Below are 22,473 nucleotides of genomic sequence, written 5' to 3' on the forward strand. Positions count from 1 at the left end.
GTCGCAGTTGTATTCCTGTTATAAAGTGTAACTATTTAATAATTGTAATTTCATTCATTAATTCAAGATAAGAGAAGGGTATCACGGATCGAAATCTTAAGAGACATGCTCCATATTTAGCTGGAAATACAAGATCCATAACACTATTTTGGTTTTTTTTTAAATTTGAGAATTAATATATTAGTGATTCATTTAACTATTCTTCTGCATTTGATTTTTTATGTATGGAAATTATTAAAAATAAGAGAAATTGTAAATATTCACTGTGCACCACGAATTGAAAGAGACTTATTATGAACTAACGCAATGCATGCTTTGCAATATTTAATTAATAGAAGATAGCAAAAGATTTTTAAAAAATAATTTTATTTTTGGTCAACAGGATGGCGGACAACCAACATGTCCGAGGAACAGTGACGATCCCTGGTACCCTTCCCTTACACAGAAAAAAAATCATAAAATAGTTCGTAAATGTTTGTGAATTCCTACTGGGGGCTTACGAAATTCTTGTAAATCGTATAACTCACTAAAAAGTTAGTAAAAGTTTGTAATTATTTCACAAACATTGTTTGTAACATGATCACTTGACAAGAATTTTTTGTTCTTTTACATATGTTTGTTCGTAAATGTTCGTAAACAGAGAAAAATATTTGGAAAATTTTGTAATTTGTTCGTAAAGTTTTGTCAGGCAAACAAATATCTACGAACTAAAGTTTGTAAAAGAACAAAACATATTCGTCAAGTTATCATGTTACGAACAATGTTTCTGAAAACAGTGCAAAGTTTTACAAACTTGTTTTTGGGTTATACATTTAACGAGCATTTCGTCCCCAGTAAGAATTCACAAACCTTTACGAACAATTTTACGAAATATTTTTTTTATGTATACAGTTTTTACTACAAAGTACAAGTCCTACATAAACCTCTCGAATAGAAAAATAAATTTTCCAAATATCTTTAATATTTCGTGAAACTTTTGGAATATAAAATGTTAATTCGATTACCTTTTCAAGTGATTCTTTGGTGTATCTTTGACTTTCATTCTTTTCACTAGGTGCGAATATTTTAGTAATATTCGTAATATTTGTCGAATATAGTGAATATTTTACAAATAGGGGAAAGTACTCTCCCTTCGAATAATGTAAATTTTCTTTTAGTTTTCCTAAGAGACTTACACATTTCTATTAAATATTAGTTGGCTTATCATCAATTGTTGATAATTCCATGATAATTTAGTGTAAATCTTTTACGGAAAAACAAAAGAAATTCATATTATTCGAAGGCATGAATGTTCGAGCACTTTCCCATACTCCGAATATTGAAAATATTACAAAATATTTGCCAAAAGCTCGACAAGAGCTAATAAAAAACAGCAATTTAGCTCAATGAAAAAAGTCTTAATAATAATTTTTTCGCAAATTTCTAAAGGAAACTGGGCTTTAATATAAAGCAATTTATATAGACAAAAAAATTGTGAATCTAAGTTAAATTATTCAATGCCTATCTTCCATTAGAATTATGCGAAAAAAACGTTTTCAATGTACTTTGGAAAAGTTTTGTGAAGCCTACAAAAGGATCTTGTTAAAATTTTGTCAAAAGGATGTTGTTTATGAATTTGACATTTCCTTTTATATTTTAAATAGAAAAACATCTTTTTGATACATTTTTAGCAAGATCCGAATTGAATTGAATTGATTTGACAAAATTTTTCCATATTCTGAATGGAAGAACATCCTTTTGACGAACTTTTTTGTTAACTTGACAAATTTATTTTTTTCCAGAGTAGCTCCAGCTTATTGTAGCCCTACCTCCCCCTACTAAACTTTTTTTTAGGAAGTAGAAACCGTAAAAACATATTGACTAAATCTTTCAGTCTTTATTTAGTTTAACAAATTTGTTTTTTGTTAATTTTTGGTTATCAAAATTAGCTAATTTCAAGAATATAATCCCAAAAGATTTCCTAAGTCATGTTGGAAACAACCACACCTGCTTCAAACTTCATCGTTGTTAAACTTTATTCAAAACTTGAGATCAAAAAGAAACTTTTCAGTTAGTATATTAGTGGCTTGGTCATTGAATAATTTCAAAATTGCGCAGATAGAACACCTAGTGTGGAGTCCTCACTTATGGACGTTGTACACTTATGGACAGTGTGTAAAAATCTCGAGTTCTTACTTAATACAGGGGCCTCTCAACATTTCATTTTTCCATACGTTTTTGCATAGAGGCACTGAAGACTATTGGCAAGTTTTTTCCTAAAGAGAATTGACTTATCAGTCTGATATATTTCGAAATCTTAATGCACGAGCTATCTAAAAATACATATTTCATAATGTTCGCCAAAATTATACAAGAACCGCGAGCAAATTTGTTTAAATCGCGATGCAGTAGCTGCAACATTTTTACAAGGAAAAGTGAAAAATAGCTTCAGTTTTTATCAGGTTTGATGAGCCCCTGCCTAATATATATTTCGAAAAATCATAAAATTATTAGTTCATGATGTGAAGAACAATTTTGTGATTTTTCGAAACCTGTTTTCGGTAAAAACTTAAGAGATTTTTGCAAGCTGTTCATTGGTGTATTTTGTCCATAATGACCCCGGCACACCTTTTCGATCAGGAAAATTTCATAAAGTGAAAATTCACATTCCTTTATTTCTTAAAAGTTTTGTATACAGTAGACTTCCTCTCAATTGGGCATTTGGGGCAAAATGTCATCCAGTTTATCGTTAGATTTGGGCATCAAAGCCTTTGTAAATTCCACAAAAAGCGCTTATTTATAAAGAATTACAAAAAAATAGGAAGAAAAATGGTAAAGTGATATAATTTGGAATTAGTGTTACAAGTTGGACAATTCGCAGGTACAAGTTGGACATGGCTTTTTTCTTGATAAATACAGTACAAAATTTGTTTTTAAGCACAAGGAACCAAATTATAAAATTAAAGCATTAAAAATATACAAATAAAAATGAAGTTCTAAATTTATCAAGGCAAAAAGCCCTGTCCAAATTGTACCATTATTGTCCAATTTGTACCACTGTCCCACTTGTACCACTTTACCCTACAGCGAATTTGAGCAAATTAGCTTCATAAATAAACGTGAAAATTGTCAACAAAATTTTTCACCCGATTGAAAAAGAGCCGATTGAGCGAGAGTCTACTGTATAACCCTTTAACGACGAGACAGTTTTCGCGGATCGAAAATACGCAATAAAAATGAAACCTTTAGACAAAACCAGTAAAAGGTCTTATATCTGGCCTTCGAAAATCCAACAGAGTCTGATTCGGTGTATTTTTTACCTCTATGAGCGATAGAGACAAAAATAGCCTAAAAATTTAAGTAATAATTTTTCTGACAATAACAATGAATGATAATTTTCACTCTAATGAAAAATATTATGTTGGAGTATTGTAGTTTCTTTTTCCATAACGGTTCTACTAAAAAAAAATTGTAAGTATATAAAATAATTAAAATTAATTTTCAAGATGTGAATTTAAAAATTCGTCATTTTTTAGCTTAAAAATTTACTGTATAGCAAATAGCTAGAGACTTGCAAAAAATATCCTAGATTCCTTCAACCTTCTACTTTGCAATTACGTGCAAACATAAGGAAAAAATAACTTTAGGTAATCAGGAAAAAAAATGTTCTTTATGGGACACTGGTGTTCCAATCGTCCTTAAAGGGATAACCATCTTAATCATTCGCACTCTTCTTCTTCTTTTGAACATCACACCAAGTTAAATTTAGTTCAGTCCAATTTGACGCTTGAAAGAGTGAAATAGACTTGTACAAATCTTTTGAGAAAGAAAGGGGCGCGAATTTTGATTTCATGAAATTTTACCGATCTAAAAGGTGTGCCGGAGACATAAGCTATGACTCCACCCTCTTTGAAGTTCGATATTTTGAATTAAACGTTAAATAATCTTCTAACCAAAATTCAATAAGTTTGTATTCAGAAGTAACTCAATCAAAATGTAAGAAAGCACAGAGTTTTAGAAAGAGAATTCTAAGAAATCTTCTTAAAGGTATTGAAGCTCATAAACTGGAAGACTTGAAGTTTTTGTCTAACCACTTGAGTACATTTAAAAGATTTTTAAAGGAAAATCCCAACCCCTATATTTAAGGTACTTTGTCAAAAGGATAAGAACAGCTCTTTAAGAAGTGATTAAGGGAGACACTTCCTCGTGGGATCCCCATTTGAATGAAGCTCCTCAGGCTCAAAGCTTACACTCTTGTGGGGTGGCAAAAAGTACCCTCGAGGAGGTGACACTCAATTGTCTCATGCAGACATAGATCCCAAGTAGCACAAAGTAGTCGTCACGACGTAAATTTCAGTAAATCTGACGTAGTGACCCAGTCGTATCTGAGACCCTACGAAGTCATATGACTGAAAGTGGGGAATAGTCAAGAAGTCATACGACGTCAGAAATTCTAACCGACGACCACTCCGACGACTACCGATTTTAGAAATTTTTTTGGCTATGTTTCTGATATTGGCGATGTTGTGAAGTTGGCAGTTCTGCTTGTCGCGTCACGCAGATTATCAATCCGTCAAGAATAAATGTGGAGTGTTGTACAGTGAGGATAAAGTGAATTATATTTGAAGTGCAATTATTTTGTAGGTGAGTTATATGCTTATAAATAAGATTTTTAAATGTGCCAATTGTGTTACTAAGAAGAGAATTCACTGATAGATGCAAAAAACATACTTCTGTTGCGTTTAGATAAAAATTTGCTAGAGTTTTTCAAAAGAAAAGTCAAAGATTATTTTTAATTTCTCTTTAAATGTGTTCTGCGTCTTTGCTCCCTATAATACTTGATGATGAGTGCGTTAAAATTTTAGAAAATGTTCAAATAAACATAATAAAAAAGTAACAAATTCGCTCTGTTAGCCGACAGTACATAATTCAATGGCCGTAACCCGACAGACACAACATTTTGAAAAATATGCTAACATAGTGTTACATGTAATGTATTAGGAAATGTATGTGTCAGTCAGTTCTAGAAGTGGGCAAATAATCAGAATACGAGAATATAATATAATGTCAAATTCATGAGAAATTGTATACTAACAGCTAGTATTTTTATCACACTGAACTATGATTTACGCATTCTTTTATTCCTTTTTTTCATTTGTTCTTTCACAGAAATACAAAAATTAAATGAAAAAACAATTGAAACATTCGTCGACCTATTACTGGCAACTAAATAAGGCAAATGACGAGGATGAAGCTCAGACAGCAGTATCTTGGAGTGCTAATCATGAAGACTTAATCTCAATAACTACTCAGGAATATGCTGATGTCCAACAATACGTTTAAGATTCTAGCAGTAAAATTTTTATAATAATCTAAAAATTGGTTAAAATTAAAAAAAAAACTACACTATAAATCATTTTTTAAGGTGAAAGTGACACTTCAATCGACGATTCAACTACTTCGTTGTCAGATAATTTGAGATACTGGGCAAAGAATAATTTTATTAAACATATTGCTCTTAATTAATTGCTTAGTATTCTAAAGCTCAATCTACATTTGCAATATTTGCCACCAGATGCGGGTACCTTACTGGGTACTCCCAAAAATGTAATTATTGAGAGTATGGGCGATGGTGAATTGTGGAATGATTCAATAGAAAACACATTGACGCAGATTTTTAATACTATGAAAAGCAACAAACACAACTTGCAGTTTCATATTAATGATCTACCTATCAGTCGAAGTTCAAAAGCGCATTTGTGGCCCATTCTTTTTCGGATAGTTGAGATGTACATATTACACCACAAGTAATTGATATGTATTGTGGGGAATCGAAGCTTAAAGACTTAAATGGATTTTTAAACCCATTGGTTCTTGAACTACAAGTCTTACCTACAAATGGATTAAACATAAACGACCACAAAATCGAGATAAAAATTGGAAGTTTATCTGAGATTCTCCGGCAAGATCTTTTGTGAAAGGTATAGTTATACTTTTAGTATTTTATAATTATGTGTAATTTGTAATTTTGAATTCAGGTTATGTCTATTTACAATTTTGTTTCAAAATCATAAGCCCACACATATAATTTTCAAATTTATTGGATTATGAATTTGGACTTATCTCCTTTTTTTAGACTAATAAAAGACACTCCACACATTTATCAATCTATCTTCAATTGTGATTTTTCTCAAATCACATCAGTATAACTCTGTACCGTTTAAAACGAAATATTTTAAAATTAAAAAGAAATGGGAAAATCTTCACTTTTGACAAATAATGCTTATTTGATAAAATTCGATGAGTGTATGCTATATTTTTATAGTTAATCCTTTATTAAAATGTGGGGCGGGAGATCATTTTATCGTTATCCACATTACATTGATAAAAATGAAGTATACCAGTTCCTGCAGTATTGATTGAGTAACAAACAATTTTAAATGCTAATAAATAGATTGATATATTTTTCTTTCTGCTGGCTTAGTCAGGTTTCTTTTTTCTCATTTATTTTAGAGTAGTACTCATGATTTTTTTTCAAATAAAATGTTCAGATATAATATAATGCCAATACAGATATTTAAACAAGTCTTAGAACTCTGCGAAGTTTTGCAAATCCTGTAACTCTATCATAATTTTACTACATACAATTTTTACTGCGCTTACTCATAAGTAGACAGGAAACATAAGCCATCAAAACCTGACAAAATTACATATCCCTGTGTTCATCAATTGTGCCCTAATGGTTTTTAAACAGTTTTCAATATCAACATTTCGCTAAAAATCATATTAAAAACGAATTATTCAAAAGTTAAAACTTTATGTAATCTTTTGTAAAATGATATAGAGATCAATGCAGTAGTAAATGAATAAAAAATCATCAGATTTTTCATATCTGGCTTTTTCCACTGAACTTATAGTTTTGAAATATACTTTAGAATGCAATAATTTTAAATGAATAAATATTTTTTTAGGATGTTAGATATAATTGGAACTTAAACAAGTATTGTAATTATTATAGGCGTGGTCAATTATAATCCATACTCAAGGATGCACCAAATGCACAGTAACTGAAGAATATTATGCAGAACGACACCACATGTCTTATCCCAGTATTGACGCGCTTAGTAGAACTGACACAACTTTCCATTCCCGAACTGATTCAGAGCACCACTAGGAAATATTACATCTTACTTACTTTACATCTTCTTAATTTAGGAATTATGAGGCGATATCTAAATGGCTTGGTGTTTGGAAGCTTTAATTTTCTAACTAAATGGTCTAACTGTCAAATTTTAAGCGTTTCGCAATTGCTTGTTCAGTTAAATTTATCTATGACTAATGATTTTCATAGATAAGACCTCTTGATTGCCTGAAACTGTGAAAAGGCACCGAATATCGAACATTTCTTAAATATCTTCAAATTGTGATTTTGCGAGATTTTTTGAATAAAGACATTATTTATGAATATTTTCATCTGCTTGTTTGTTCTGTTAGCATATATTTTTCAATAAAATACACCTCAAAGCATCACTCCATTGTTTTCAATTTGAAAGCCGATTTCTCCAAATAAAGTGAAAAAGAATTTTTAAAGAATTATGAAAAAAAAACAATTAAAAACCAACAAAATAATTAGCAAAAAGATATTATAGAAAAATTATATAAAATATAAGAAATATTTTCTAAATTAGAATGAGATATTATTAATATAATTAATAAATATAATGCAGTTTTTTTCAGTTTGTATTAAAATAAAAATTAAATTAAATTTGGAACGCATATGAGTACTGTATGTACAATATATGGCATACATTACGAAATGTGTTATAACGTGTCTGCCGGGTTAACCTCAAAAAGTTTCTTATGATGCATGATTTTTGTGCAAGAGTGTTATCTAAAACTGCCTTTTAAGATAGTTAAAAGGATTGGAAGTGACAAAGTGATGATTACAGCAGTTCCACAAGAATGGGAAGATTCTGGTCAGTTGTGGTGGTCGCAAACGGTTGCGCCAAATGAGATCAAATGAGAATTCCCGTCCCAATAGGTTTTATAAATTTCTATTAAATTGTATCGTCTCTTATATATCCTTTTATGGAAACACAATTTGCAGATATTGGATGGATTACATTGAATCGTGAGGTTAAAAAGACAGGTGCCGCAAGCTTCCGGGAAGCATTGAAACTGGAGGAATTTTACGCTAAAGTATCTTCAAGTGATGAAGAATGTTTCCGGATGCCGTCCGGAAGGCAACGCAAATCGCCTGTCGTCCGATCGGACTTCAATGTTTTATTGCAAAGCATTTCTACGGTAGATGTGCCACAGAATCAAGTAGATGGGGATGAGGGTAAAGATGTCTCAGGACCGAAAAAAGTAATGAAATCTTGAACGAAGCCAAAATGTGTCTGGCAATTTTGTGGAGTAGAATGTAGAAGTCACTGGAGAAAATTTGCAGTTATATTATTACAGGATGTGACGTATCGCGCTAAGTTTCTGTGAATTATCTGCAATAATAAACTATTTGCAAATAATTTTTTTCTCACATAGATGAAAAGTTGTACTCGATTGTGTTGCAGAAAAAGCGATCAAAGAAAAAGATTTTCCTTTCAATGAAGAGAATATCTTGTTGGTCATAAAGTAAGTCATAATGAATAGTTGCAAGGACGTCAAGGTAACGACCTTAGATTTACTTCCAATTTTGATAGCTGTCAGAGTAGTACATTTTTAGTCATTCTACTGACGTCGCATCAATGACCATCACACGACGTCTTAACGACTTAATGTCGCGGCTCTAGTCAGCCGGTGCTATTTGGGATGGATTAGTTTGGGGGGTGAAAAATCGACTCGATGCAATTTGTTTTTGGCTGGGCAGAGTTTGGAGAGAAAAAAAAGAACCCCACGGAAGGCACGTTAGCTAGCTGGGTAGAAAAAAAAAGCTACATCGCCTAGGGGAAACTTTTCATTTTTCATGTAAGCAGCATTAGCATAAAAATCGATTTTCCCACTCTCTCCTGCAAAATCCATCGAAAATTCACAGTTGCGGCATTTGGCACATTTGTACGCGAGACTGTTAAATATGTGAATGAGAGTAACCTTCAAAAAAGCGGCTGAACACGCTGAACACTTTCCAGTTGTTCTGGTAAACTGGAGAAATCCTTGAGAATTCTTGTGGAGGGTTGTTTCTTTTTTTTCTTAGGTGTCTCCTGCTATTCTTCAAATTCACAGAGTCACTGAATAAATCCACTGAGAATTTCTTTTTCCTTTTTTTCTTTTTTTTTTCTCTCAAGAGATATCTCACTCGAGATACTATCGTGAGACACTAGAGATTATTGTGTAAACAAAACCGGTAGAAAGCTCAAAAGCTCTCCAACACTTAACTATATATATATGCCACTTAAGACACGCGAATTTTTGGCCACTTTGCGGAAGATAATGCGCGCCCACCCACTGGTCAAATGAATAAGGAGAGATTCTCTGACTCAGGGATAGTCAATGTGCTATAAGTTGGGATTTTGAGTGAGAGACTGTCGCACGTTTCGTGTCTCAATGGCTGAGAAGTTCTGAGAAGACTGAACTCTGGGCCAAAACAGCGAATTCTCGTTGGATTTCGTAGCAAATACTGGAGAGTTGCTCACACAGAAACCAAGTGGGGAGAAGTCTCTTTGGATGGCCTGTGGTGCGGAGGAGCAAAACACCATTCTGGGTGATGTCTTCTTCTCTTTCATGGCCTTTCGGGTTTTCCAGTACACATACACTCTTTCCCAATGCCAATGGAACTCGCGAATGTCGCGAAGTGAGGGTGGCCGTCGCGCAAGACAAGGACGGCGCACACGCCAGAGGGGCCAAACACAATTGCCTTCTCCGCAAAATTCCTCCCAATTGACTGGAGTACACTCTGGCGAGACACGAGCCGGGTGTGATGCCTCCCTTGGGGGGAGTACGAGGGTAAAATGCTACGACACGCATGCTGTACGTCTGCCATTTAGGATGGATCTATTTCTCACCTCACCTAACCCTACATTCGTCTTTTTGCATTGCCCATTTGAGGTGTTCTAAATTGGAGCCTCAAAGGAAGGATTACTTCTTACCAGACACCGTCATTAAACCTTCAATGTGAACTTACAAAATCGATACTGAAAGGTCAGTTGAAATATTTTCTGCATCCTAAGACTTTGATGTCTTGAGGACTAAAAACTTCTAGATTAGGAGAGGGTGGGGCAGTTCGTGCATGCATTGCTTTCGAAAACACACATTTATGGGATTACTAATGATTATCAACAGAAACTCACGGGGTTTAATTCAATTAAACATTAAATTCATTTATTAAATGAGTCCTGAAAATATAATATGTTAAAATACCCCACCCTACCCTATGGAGTTTTTAACAAAAAAGCCCCATGGTGAAGTGTCAAAAGCTCAATCGTAGCAAAGATGTAATAAACAATCTTTTAAATCTTAGATAAATCTCTAAGGCTCAATAGTTCAATGTTAAATGAAGAATAACTTATGTAGGGTCGAAGGAATACCTCTTTGACAGTGAACCCCTATTGACACTTTTGTCAAAATGTTAAAATTTATTTAATATTCCCAATAAAATCTAAGTAATATAACGTTTTTTCATTAATCTACTTTTTTCGATAAGGATAAGTGTACGAATTCTGTATTCCAAATGGTATTGAGTAGGGTGTCAATTAGTCCTGACACGATTTCTTAAAGTAAATAATAAAATAAATAATAAAGTTATTTCTCTTTCATCTGCGGCTGCCACCGACTTCACAACCGACCTCATCGGGCAAGACTGCAGAAAATCCCAAATCTTTGGTCGTATAAGCCATTACATAAGTTTCTACAATATTTAAAAATATTTACAATTTGAATATTCAAAAAAAATAACAGTTTTCAAATAACAAACTATAAAATAGACAGTGAAATGCTTTGCAGATGAAAAAGAAATTTGAATCGCAGCAAGGACTCCCAGGAGGAGTACCTATTAGCTGTGATTTTATTGTCACTCAATAGTGTCATTATTGAGTGTTTAACCAAGAGACGAGTAAAAGCACGGGGCAATCATCTTCCAGATGGACCCCTAATTAAAAAAAAAAAAAAAACAAAGTAAAAAAAATTGCTCCTATATACGAGAACCTTAGTATTTTGGCATAAGTTCCTCTTTGTCAAAGCAATCCCCTATAAAGCAATAATGTGGATTTCTTATCCTTCTTTATTTAGAGACTTCTGGGAAATACGGATCTTAGTTTTAAGCTTTACGTTAAATGGTTCTAAAATTCTTATATCGAATATTGATTCAAAGAGGTGGCAAAGTGTCCCAGGAAGGGATATTCTGTAACGATATGACAATGTCATATGACAAATATTCGTAGTAAATTTAGGAGCAGGACAACATTAAAGCCCAGTGAGTATCGGATGACCATTACGAGGAGTTCTATAAAACTCTTAGTGATTAATATGAATCTGATTTTAGATTAATTTTTCCGAATTTATCACACAAAAGTTTCTAAATTTGTCATATGACATTGTCATACTGTTACAGAATTTCCCTACAGGTTTGCGGAATGCTCGAACTCACGAGATAGAGCTCTGCGTGAATTAGTTTTTCGCATGATCTTTTGGTGTTTACTGATCTACTAGGGATCAAATTGATTCATAAATCACAAAACCATTTCAAAATAAAAAATTGGTAATAATAAATGATCGTTTGAGAATGTTCTGACATGAGTTACAAGAATACGGGCAAACAAAAAATGTAAACACGAGAAAAATAAGTCATTCTGGGATATTTAACCGATTCATTACTGATGCAATCTGATTGGAAATTTCAAGACCTTTCCAAAAAATCTAAATTTAACCAAAAACGCTTGAAAAATAGACTCCCTGAAGTAGGAAAAACATTTTCCTTCAAAAATTGAAGATGACGATTTTTTTAGGTCAAAGGTATATTTGGACGAAATGTGAAAATGAAAATAATTCCCACTTAGGGTAAAATGGGTTAATTTGGAACATTTGAGATTGTCTCATGTGCTTCACATGGACAAAGAGAGAAAGAAGATCACGAAATAGAAGAAAAAACGAGCTTTTGAGAAAATCTCAGAATTCCAAACTAGAAATAGTTTCAAATTACCTCATTTTACCTTAAGTTGGGTCTCCGAACACCTGAAGTCGATGCCTCTTATCGCTTGAACTCCAAGTTAGTGACAAATCTAAGTTTTTTTGAATTTCATTACATAGTCTTCAAAGCTCAAACAAAACAATTTAATGTACCGCCTTTGTTCAACACGTTCAACAACTCCGGGACCATGGAAGAAGCATACACTACAGGGAAGGCGCTCCTGGGCGGTCAACACATAGACTTAGCGGATTCTTCCATCACGGAATACAATAAAAATACAACATGATTACATGCGGTTTACTTCATACTGCATATGTGTTGCTGTCATGAAGTATAAGGAAGAAAGAAAATCATTCAGACGATTTCTGAGAAATGGCGTAATGTTTGTCAGTGTGTCCGTCCGGCTATTTCCAGCCCTAGAGGCTAAACGATAAGTGATAGAGACTTGGGACCTTCGGGGGACTACTTGAAAACGACGCGTGTGTATTTTTTTCATTTTTAGATACGTTTTAGAGATTATCTAGGGGAATATTTCGTCCTTATACAAAAATACCATTGAATCATTCATTATTTTTTAAAGTTAAATGTTTAAAAGGCCCTGTAGAGTGTATTTCTCAACCGAATTTGATCATGTTTGGGTTTTTGGAAAAGTATTGAAATTTATGACAAGTCTTAACTGATTCCAATTGGTTATGTATTAGTATAATAAACCCGATTAACGGTTTCCCAAGGTCAAAGGTTAAAATTCCTCTAGAGAGTACATTTCTCAACTGAATGGGATCATATAAGGGCCCGTTAGAAAGGTCTTGGAATTTCTGAAAAGACTGAAACAGTCCCAATCGGTTAAGAACTGGTAATTTTATCAGAAAATCAATTAAATTACCCCTGAGCTTTTTTGGGCAATCTTTTAAGTAATTTATGAAATGTTTTAAATCGATTGTGAATCGGTAATCGTTAATTGATGCGAAAGTACTTTTGAGGCATAGCATCTAAGTCACGAGGTGACGCTTTGCCACCCTGTCAAAAATAAATAGGGTAAGTGTGCCAAATTCCGGCCAGCTTGCAATTCCGGCCACCTTTTTTATTCCTCGAATTTTCATGAATTTTTGCTTTTTACATACTCTAGAGATTATACAATGCAAAATAATAACAAAAAATTTAGCTTCGACAAACAAGATGACATGAAAAAGACATTTGAAGTATTCCCGATGGGCAAGGAACTATGAGAATGAAGGTGGCCGAAATAAGGCACCAAAGCTATGTCAACATTTTTATTTATTTTAAAATGTATTGAGAATGATTTTAGAGTAAATAAAGACGATAAACTGTCTACAAGGTTCCAAGCAACACTCCTTAAGAAGAAGTAATAAAAATGTTCAATTTGTATTAATAATATTGCATTTAAAACTTGAGACTTTGGCGCTTGCATCCAACTATGCCGAAATTTGGCACACTTACCCTATATCAGCATTTATAAATATATTTTTAGATTTGTTTTTTCCCTCTTTTAGCAGAGATTCTGTTTGTTGTGGTTCAAAAAGAAAGATGATTTAGTATTTTTTAAACAATTTGTATTTTCTCAGAATTAAGATAGATAAATATTATTGAGCCCTAAAAATTTTACAAAGCTTTTGCTTTAACAATGTCTAAAATAAGAAACAACTCTGAATAGGTTTTAAGTTTCAGTTTTGATTTTTTGCCTAAACATTTCCAACTGTTCTATTTCCAAAGTTTGAAATCTTATTACAAAAAGAAGTTTTTTTTTCTTGACAGGATTTATAAATTATTTTTGTTGTGTAACGCAATTTCCGCCATTTCACCTAACTTAAGTAACTTTGTTCTCAATTTAAAGCATAAATAGCTTTTTGTTAAGATGTTTACTACACCGTGTTTCTACAAGACCGAGGAATCCTTGTCGTTTTTTTTTCTATTATCATCCTCATATTCTCATCTGACTTTCTTATCGTATTTGAATCTCTGAGCCCCTCCTTTCTCAGAGTTTAATTTAAATAAGAAAAAGAATCCCCGATAACAGCATCTCTTGTAATTTGCCAGACATCACACAACATACCAAAAAAAAAACGGTGAGGAGCATCAGAACGCTATTATTGCAGTTTAGTGTCTTGTTTCTCTTTGGCAGTAAATATACAAGAAAATTGTAAAAATAAATAAGAAGTTCATCCCATGGCTGTTTTCTCACATCCGCAAGTCACTTAATTGTATTTTTTTCCCGCAACTCATTTCGGAGTGGAAGATGGTGTAGCAAAAAGAAAAAAAAATTAAAAAAAGGAAAATAACCAAGAACTATATCTATCCGCTATCCTTTTTGCTCTTTTATAGAATTTTTTTTGTGTTATCAACTTGGTGCTCTGGCTCTTTTCAATAAATTCTGGCCTGTGTTCAATTACGGCATGCAAATTAAAATTAATTACATGTTGCCCAGACCGAGAGGGAGTGTGTGCTTCACCCATTAGTTTGCAAAGGAGTATGTTTGAGAGAAGAAAAGAGATATATACGAAATGGGGAACAATTTTACAATATAGATATCTATATATAGTGCTATATGGAGAATTTTATCTATAGCCCCGACTTGCCTATGTACTTCTCCCGTATCCTTGCCCACATATAGGCACCCCAAAGTCGGGAGGACCTCATATGTGGATGGGTTATTTTGGAGCTCCCCTATATGCACCATCATGCGGTTGTGTAGGTGAGAGTCCCAACAAGGATATCAGCAGCTCCACCATCTAAGAGGAGAGACTCCCAGTATTGATTTTACTTAATGGAAAAGCACTATGTAGCACCCAACGCCCCAATATTACATGGCTGAGGTATATCCCCTATGTGGCTTGAAAACTGGATAGATTATTTACGATTATTATAAATTTTAATAGCATCCCCGGTGTTGATTTTATTTCATTCCTCATTATTGCGTTACGATGCAATACTCTGAGAGGTTGCGGTAATACAAAATATTATTATTATATATAAAATAGTAGTAATTGAAATTTTACAATTAGTCGCACATAAGAAAGTTGTACTTTGTCGTCCAAAGTGGTTATATTGGAGATGGTGCAATTGCCAGCCAGGAGCATTAACTTTGATAAATGAGTTTGTTATTGGAAGTGAAAAGTTCCCTTTTATGTCATTAAGATAGAGGAGAACTCTAAAAGAACCCCATTTTCACAAATGTGAAATTACTTTAATATCCCAGCGACAAAATTTAACGCTATTTTTCACCTCATACTCGAAAAAATCCCATTCACGGTGTGGATGGATCATAAATATTGATGGAGTGTTCGAGACATAGTCTGTGAAAGCTCCTCAAAAAGCTCTCACAGTCAATAGTGCTTAATTTTAAGTGGTAGTGCAATATTAATTGGTTGAGTTCTGTTTAAATTATGAGTCTTCTCGGAGGGAACATATCTTGGATATGGTCAACTTCATGGATATTATTTTCTAATTAACAAAGTCTGAGAAATAAGAGTGGAAATCCTGGGAAAATCATCAGAAGGACATCAAAACAAAATGGAAATTTGAATCCGTTCTGCATGTCACAGAGGCAGTTGAATTGCTTTTCAAGATAACTTTCTTATTGGAAACTATAAATCGTTATGGTTGCTCGATAGGCATTAACTTTAGGAAAAAGAGTTTGATTACAACAAAGGTAGGATAGTAAGGACAAAGGTAAATGATTCAAAAATTTATATTAAAATTCTTAAGAAGACAGTACATCCTGAAGGAGTATGATCTATGCTTCGAAATAGATGTATGGTTGCTCGATGAACATTAACTTCAAGAAAAAGAGTTTGATTACAACAAAGGTAGGATAGTAAGGACAAAGGTAAATCATTCAAAAATTTATATTTAAATTCTTAAGAAGACAGTACATCCTTAAGGAGTATGATCTACGCTTTGAAATAGATGTATGGTTGCTCGATGAACATCGTAGAAAGAAAAGAACGTAATCCTGAGATAGTAAAAAATGTAATTACTAAATTGAATCGTGAAAATTGCTCCTAATGTGTTGAGGCCTTTAAGAACAAATAATTCCTTAGATTTTAAGAAAACCATTAAAATTGCCTGATATTTGAAATCTGGACACATTTGGGACTTGAGCTTTATTATATGATTTATTATTTAATATTTAGCACATGGCTGTTTTCAAGTACAGTGGGACCTCGATAGAGTCAACTAATTATTTTCACGCCTGTTGACTCTATTGGATTCGTTGACTTTATCGGAGTCCGAAAAAATTAATTAAAATAAGAAATTTTGATATAACAGGGTATTATTTTATGTTTGTACTAGATTATTGATAAATTCAACACAAATAGTAGAATATTTTATTAAATTAATCCTTAAATTCTATGCCCTCTGGCCCAAAAAAGTCGTGTGTTTAGGCAAAAGTTGAAGATTAAGAAATGTTTTTTTAAAAATATTTTTATTATTAGTAATACATTCTGTCCCGGGATTATGCACATTTTCGAGACCGAAAAAAACGCGCGAAATGGCATTATGTATCAAGAAAATTTGCATGCCCACAGGTGATTTCTTTTTAATGAATTTGCTTAAAAAAATTAATTTTCTGTTGCTTATTTTTGTTTTTGATCCAAATTTTCTTTTGAGATACTCATTTTTTAAATTAAAAATATAAGTTAAAATAAATTTATACGATTTCTTTAGAAGCGTAATTTTTGTGATCGTTTATCATGTGCATTTTTTAAAGAAGTAAGATTTTTAAAAAATTCGAATAAATTTAGAAAAGTTTCTTCACTATGTTATACTCAAAAAATCTAGCATCCTATACGTTTTTTTTTGTAATTCGAGTTCATATTCTATGTTTTTGCCATAATATTATTCACTTTATTAATTATAAATTAATGTTTGCTCAAAATTCCTTACATTGTGATCATAGACCTAATCAAAAAGTCTTAAGACAAAAGAGAAAAGACAAGAGAACTTTCAATCGGTAAGAAAGCTTAAAATCATGTAAAGAAAATTATTTGGAAAATGATTACACGATTAACATACCTACGAATTTTATCACAAAATTACCATGTCCTTACATAAATATTTTTATTGTGTTCAAATTGTTACTTTAATACATACAATAAGAGTGGTTTTTATTTCGAAAAGATAATAATAAAATTATATAATATTATTAGTTTAATAGTACAAGAAAAGTTGACTCTATCCATCGTAGTCAATTTGGGGCCAAGTTGACACTATAGAAGTTCCTAGAGTAAAAAAAAATAGCTGTTGACTCTAATGGAGATTGACTCTATCGAGGTCCCACTGTATTTCTGCATTATAGACTTTTCTTTGTAGGTTTACTGCGTTTACTGTCTTGACTGTTTTCCCCGGTTATTGGCGTGTTCCAAAACCATCAAAAACCATCATTGTGACAGAAACCAATATAAAGTAAAGTCGATAATGTATAGAAGCACTTGAGAACAGTCATGTTCTAAAAAATGTTCAGGAAAAATATTTTGCCTTTTCACTTTCCATTGGAATAGCACCGTAAACCTCCACGTTTAAACCCGTATAATGGTGTTATTCCAATTCAGAAGAGGGTATTTTTTCTTGAATTTTTTTTTTTAGTACATAAATGTTCTTATGTGCTTCTGCGTTATCGGCTTTTATTTGTGTAGGTTCCTGTCTAGACTGTTTTCCTCCAGTCACAATTTGATTACCCGAACGTCAGATGACTAGTAAATTTTCAACAGTTATAAATCTCGGTTCCAGGATTAACATATTTCTTGGAGTACAGTAGAACCCCGCTGTAGGCCATCGCTCTATAGTCCACAATTTATCGACCGTTGATTTCAAAACACTGAATTTAAGTTAGGTTATGTTTTATAGTACGCGACATGCAATGTTGTCATAATTATTTTTAATATTTTTAGCAAACTTTATTGAGTACAGTAGACTCTCTCAAATTCGGGCATATGGGGCCGAAATGTCAGCCGAATTAGACACAAATTTCGGGCGACAAACTTTTTGAAATGCAACGAATTTTTATTCATGTGCATATAAATATTGAGTTTACACACTCATATATAACGTAAATTGCATGAAAATCCCTCAATAATGCAAAATCACATGAAAACTAAGACAAACCATGCCAAATTTGAGCATATTTGATTCATTTGATAATCATAATCAAACTTGAAAAATGACAACAAACGTTTTTCAAATGTTACCGCTGCCCGAATTAAAAAGTAGCCCGATCTTAAAAGAGCCGAATTAGCGAGAGTCTACTGTAGTTGTGATAATTATGAACCATAATGAAGAGAGCGAGGACAAGTACCATAATCGCAAAGAAAGTGGAAGCCATCGAGCAATTTCAATACTAAAAGTCGTTGATAATTTTAAAAAAATGACAGACTATAGCGCGACTCAAGTCAAGTGTTAAATCTGGACCCAAATATGGACTATAGCGAGGTTCTACTGTAATATAATTCTAAGTCGCCTTAGAATAGTATGGAATGGAACTGTCAATATGATCATTCAATCTGGGGTATCTTGAGGGATGAACTCTAAATGGAGAAAACTTGGTCTAAGAAATTGAGAGCATCGTACCATAAGTCCTAAGTCACTATCTTGGAAAACCTTGTGATATTTCTCGATGAACTTTACTTCCCAAAAACAATAAACGTAAATAGAAAACAGCTGGACCCAAAAGCAAAACGTAAATAGAGAATTCCATCCAAATTCAACATTGAATTGCACTTCATGAAGTGATTGGTAATATCGGTTATTGAAATTGATTGAAAAGAGAGGGTTTAAAATGGATCTAATGGTGCAAATATACAGAACAACCAACTACAATGTACCCCTGTGTATTATTATGGTCACACTAATTTGCAGTGTGTGGCTGTTTTTGCGAATTGTTTGCCATTTGTTTGGTTCAATGGGGACAAAACGCGCGATTCTGATGGAACAAAATTGCATTCTCACTATCATTGGTTCACCATTCATCCAGAGCTCGTGTTCGCACCAGCAGGGGAGTGAAAGAGTTACCCATTTTCGATAGAAGGACGTGCTGCAAGAGAACCCTGGAGTACAGGAGTGAGTGAGAAGTGTTCTGGAGTAAAAGAACATAAATGGACAGACGGACAGAAATGCATGTAAACAGATGTAATTATTTAATACGACTGGTGCTCCAACATAAATACGAACAAGACAACATACACCATTAAAAGTCTCTTTGGGTGTACCAGACAATAAAAAGGAAAAGTGGTGCTTTGCCTTTAGAAATTCTACTCTGGGACGAATGGTTCTCCGACCTAAGAACATGGTACAGACGGATCGTGGTTAAAGTAATAACAGTGGGAATATTAAATCAAAACAAAAGTGCTGCAAGAGAAGAGTAAAATCGAAAGCGAAATAGTGCAAAAGGGAGAGATTAAATTATAAAAAAAAATGCTAAATCCAAGTAAATACTAGTTTGTGTTAGTGTCTGGTAAATATAGCACCAACTCCCAACAACAAACTAGAGAAAAAAAATCTTGCAAAAAATTATTTATTTATTTTGTTTTAAGAGCAGACACCACAAACAGAAAAAAATTGTGCACAGCATGGGAAAAAAATGAAACGAAAAAAGCCCTATGGGAGGAAATTAAAAATAATAAAATTAAAATTTACGATCGTGGCGAACTTTCGCGAACTTCCCCAATGCTGGGGTAAAACATTGCAAAAAAAAACAATGCTGCAGAATCCGCGAGTACTTGCAGAAAAGCCAACAGCATAAAAAAAGGCGACCAATGAGGAATGGATTAAAAAAAAAAACAACAAAATCAAGCCAACAAGAGACATCCAACAAAAGAACCTTTTGGCACAATCGCGAACAACAAGAAAAATAATAAAACGAATTGGAAAAAATAAAAACCACCAATGGCTTTTATGTTCGTTTAAATTTTTGCCATTTTTTCGCATTGTTGAATTTCTTTGGCATAAATAATGTCTATAAAATATTCCATTTTGCCATCCCAGGCCTCACATGAAAGGAAACTACGCGCGCTCTCCAAAACGCATTGAGAAAACATTTTCAAGGGATTTCTTTTGCTTAGTTTATATTCCCTTTTTACAAAGATAAAACGCGCTTTTTCTCCCATTTTGCCCAAGCTGAAAAAAACACTCTCAACATATATGGGGGGATTCCTTGGGAGTCATTTGAAAAAGACATTTTTGGAAATACGCGTCGTTTACAGTACTTATACTCTGAAAAGTATTGGTTTTCTCTATAGTTGCGGAATAATTATGCAAAATAATGCTGAGAATGTTAATGATAAGATATTTTCCTTTCTTGAAAATAATTTGCACATTCACAAGCCAATTGTCTGTGGCAGTTAAATCACGAATGTAAATTATTTTAAACGCTTTGGGTATTTTTTACATTTATTTTTTTTATTAAATAACATTTAATTTTATTAATGATATTATTTATGTTTTCAATAAATAGTTTTGCTGTAAAATTTTACCCCTCGAACTCCACAGGGAAATGTTGATACGGTGTTTGTTTGACTGTTCGTTGAACGTTCGTCCGTGTTCGAGATAGCGATTTGGGGCCTTTGGGAAACCCCCCTATAAATTGACCCAAGGACCACTAACATGCCTTTCATTCCGCACCCCACTCCTTCCCCTCCAAAACCATGTTTTCAAGCTATTTAGGGCGATCTTTTGAATGTTTTATAAATCGGTTCCCATCGACTGTGAACGAGTAGACGGTAAATGATGCGAATATGTAGTAGGGTAAAGGCTCATAATTTGGGACAGTCTGCTTATAAGCATCTATGTTCCAAGTTTGAAGTGCGTTCGATACAAATTGACTTTTTTGTTACTCTCTTTTCAGAAGGGCTGTTTAGAAACTTGGCAGGCTATTTATCATCTCATTTTTACTAAAATCAGTTTTAATACGTTTAAAAATAAATTGATATGTAGAGGTGAAATTGACTCTTATTTTGGACAACTTGTTTATTAATTTGGACAACTGGGCTGTAAATTTGGACAGCTAATCCGCTTCAACAGGATGCCCATTGTTCTTCATTTCATGAACCAATCTTACCAAGTCCTCTTCTTGTTCATGTAAGAGAAACGTAGAATGTCACAAGAAGCCCGGAAACTTTCCATATCATGAGGGGCAGTGAAACACGGTATTGACCTTTGGTTCTTTTCTCCTTTTAATTTCTCAAACCGACGTTTCGGAGGGGTTTTCCTCCTTCTTCAGGTATAGAAATTTTGGGGAAAAAGTTGTAACAAAAATCGTTACACTGAGCACAATTCGGACTTTGCACGAGAGACAATTTCTCCTTTGACTTTAGTAACAGAAAATGGGTCCTTGTCGAATTCCATAGAAATCATTGCAATATTCTCGATAAGTTCTGTATTTTTAATGATGTATTTTACTATATTATCACAATTCAAACTGCATCGAGCGTGGTATTTGTCTTGTGTATATTTTTTCTAATGTTAAGTAAAGAATCTAATATATTTAGGGTAAGTGTGCCAAATTTCGGCATAGTTGCATGCAAGCGCATGCAAGCCCATGCAAGGTCTCAAGTTTTAAATGCAATATTATTAATACAAATTGAATATTTTTATTACTTCTTCTTAAGGAGTGTTGCTTGGAACATTGTAGACAGTTTATCGTCTTTAATTACTCTAAAATCATTCTTAATACATTTTAAAATAAATAAAAATGTTGACATAGCTTTGGTGCCTTATTTCGGCCACCTTCATTCTCATAGTTCTTTGCCCATCGGGAATTCTTCAAATGTCTTTTTTACGTCATCTTGTTTGTCGAAGCTACATTTTTTGTTATTCTTTTGCATTGTATAATCTCTAGAGTATGTAAAAACTGAAAATTCATGGAAATTCGAGGAACAAAAAATGTGGCCGGATTTGCAAGCTGGCCGGAATTTGGCACACTTACCCTATTCCTCTGTTTTTAGCAATACTTGCGCAACTTGGAGCCCTGTGTATGTTTGGAGAACTGATGTATGCGAAATCAGAAAGACTTTCTACAGGATTGTATCTTACAAGGTGGTATGAATTAGGTTTAGAAGAGCAAAAGATAGTACAGTAGAGTTCCTCAAATTTGAACTCCTCAAATTTGAACGACGGTTGAATTCAAAATGTAAAATTTGAGGTTATGCGAAAAAAGTTTTGCGTGGAATCTGGATTAAAAAACATTTTTCTCTGATGCTTCCTCAATATTATCATATTATATTAACTTCCGCATCAAATTCCATTTATTTCACAATAAATTACGCTGTTATTATTCTCTAAAGTTGTTTTTCTTAATTTAGGGAAAGTGCATTTCACATCAAGTCCGTTACGTTTTTGAAAATATTGTTCAAATTTGAGGAGTG

General features: G+C 33.2%; 1 protein-coding gene across 4 annotated transcripts in view; it reads right to left on the reverse strand.

The window, feature by feature from the left end:
* Window positions 1–22,473, reverse strand: part of LOC129800497 (methylcytosine dioxygenase TET) — a 173,584-nt gene that overhangs the window by 35,186 nt on the left and 115,925 nt on the right. Inside the window, exon 1 of one of the 4 annotated variants that reach the window (XM_055844921.1) lies at window positions 9,067–9,163. The exons of the other annotated variants lie outside the window; for them this stretch is intronic. The gene's annotated coding sequence lies outside the window, so the exon portion shown is untranslated. Of the gene's footprint in view, window positions 1–9,066; window positions 9,164–22,473 lie in introns of those variants that run through there. 4 annotated transcript variants of the gene reach the window in all.

The sequence above is a fragment of the Phlebotomus papatasi genome, chromosome 2, assembly GCF_024763615.1.
Source record: "Phlebotomus papatasi isolate M1 chromosome 2, Ppap_2.1, whole genome shotgun sequence".
In the NCBI taxonomy this organism is placed as follows: Eukaryota; Metazoa; Arthropoda; class Insecta; order Diptera; family Psychodidae; genus Phlebotomus; species Phlebotomus papatasi.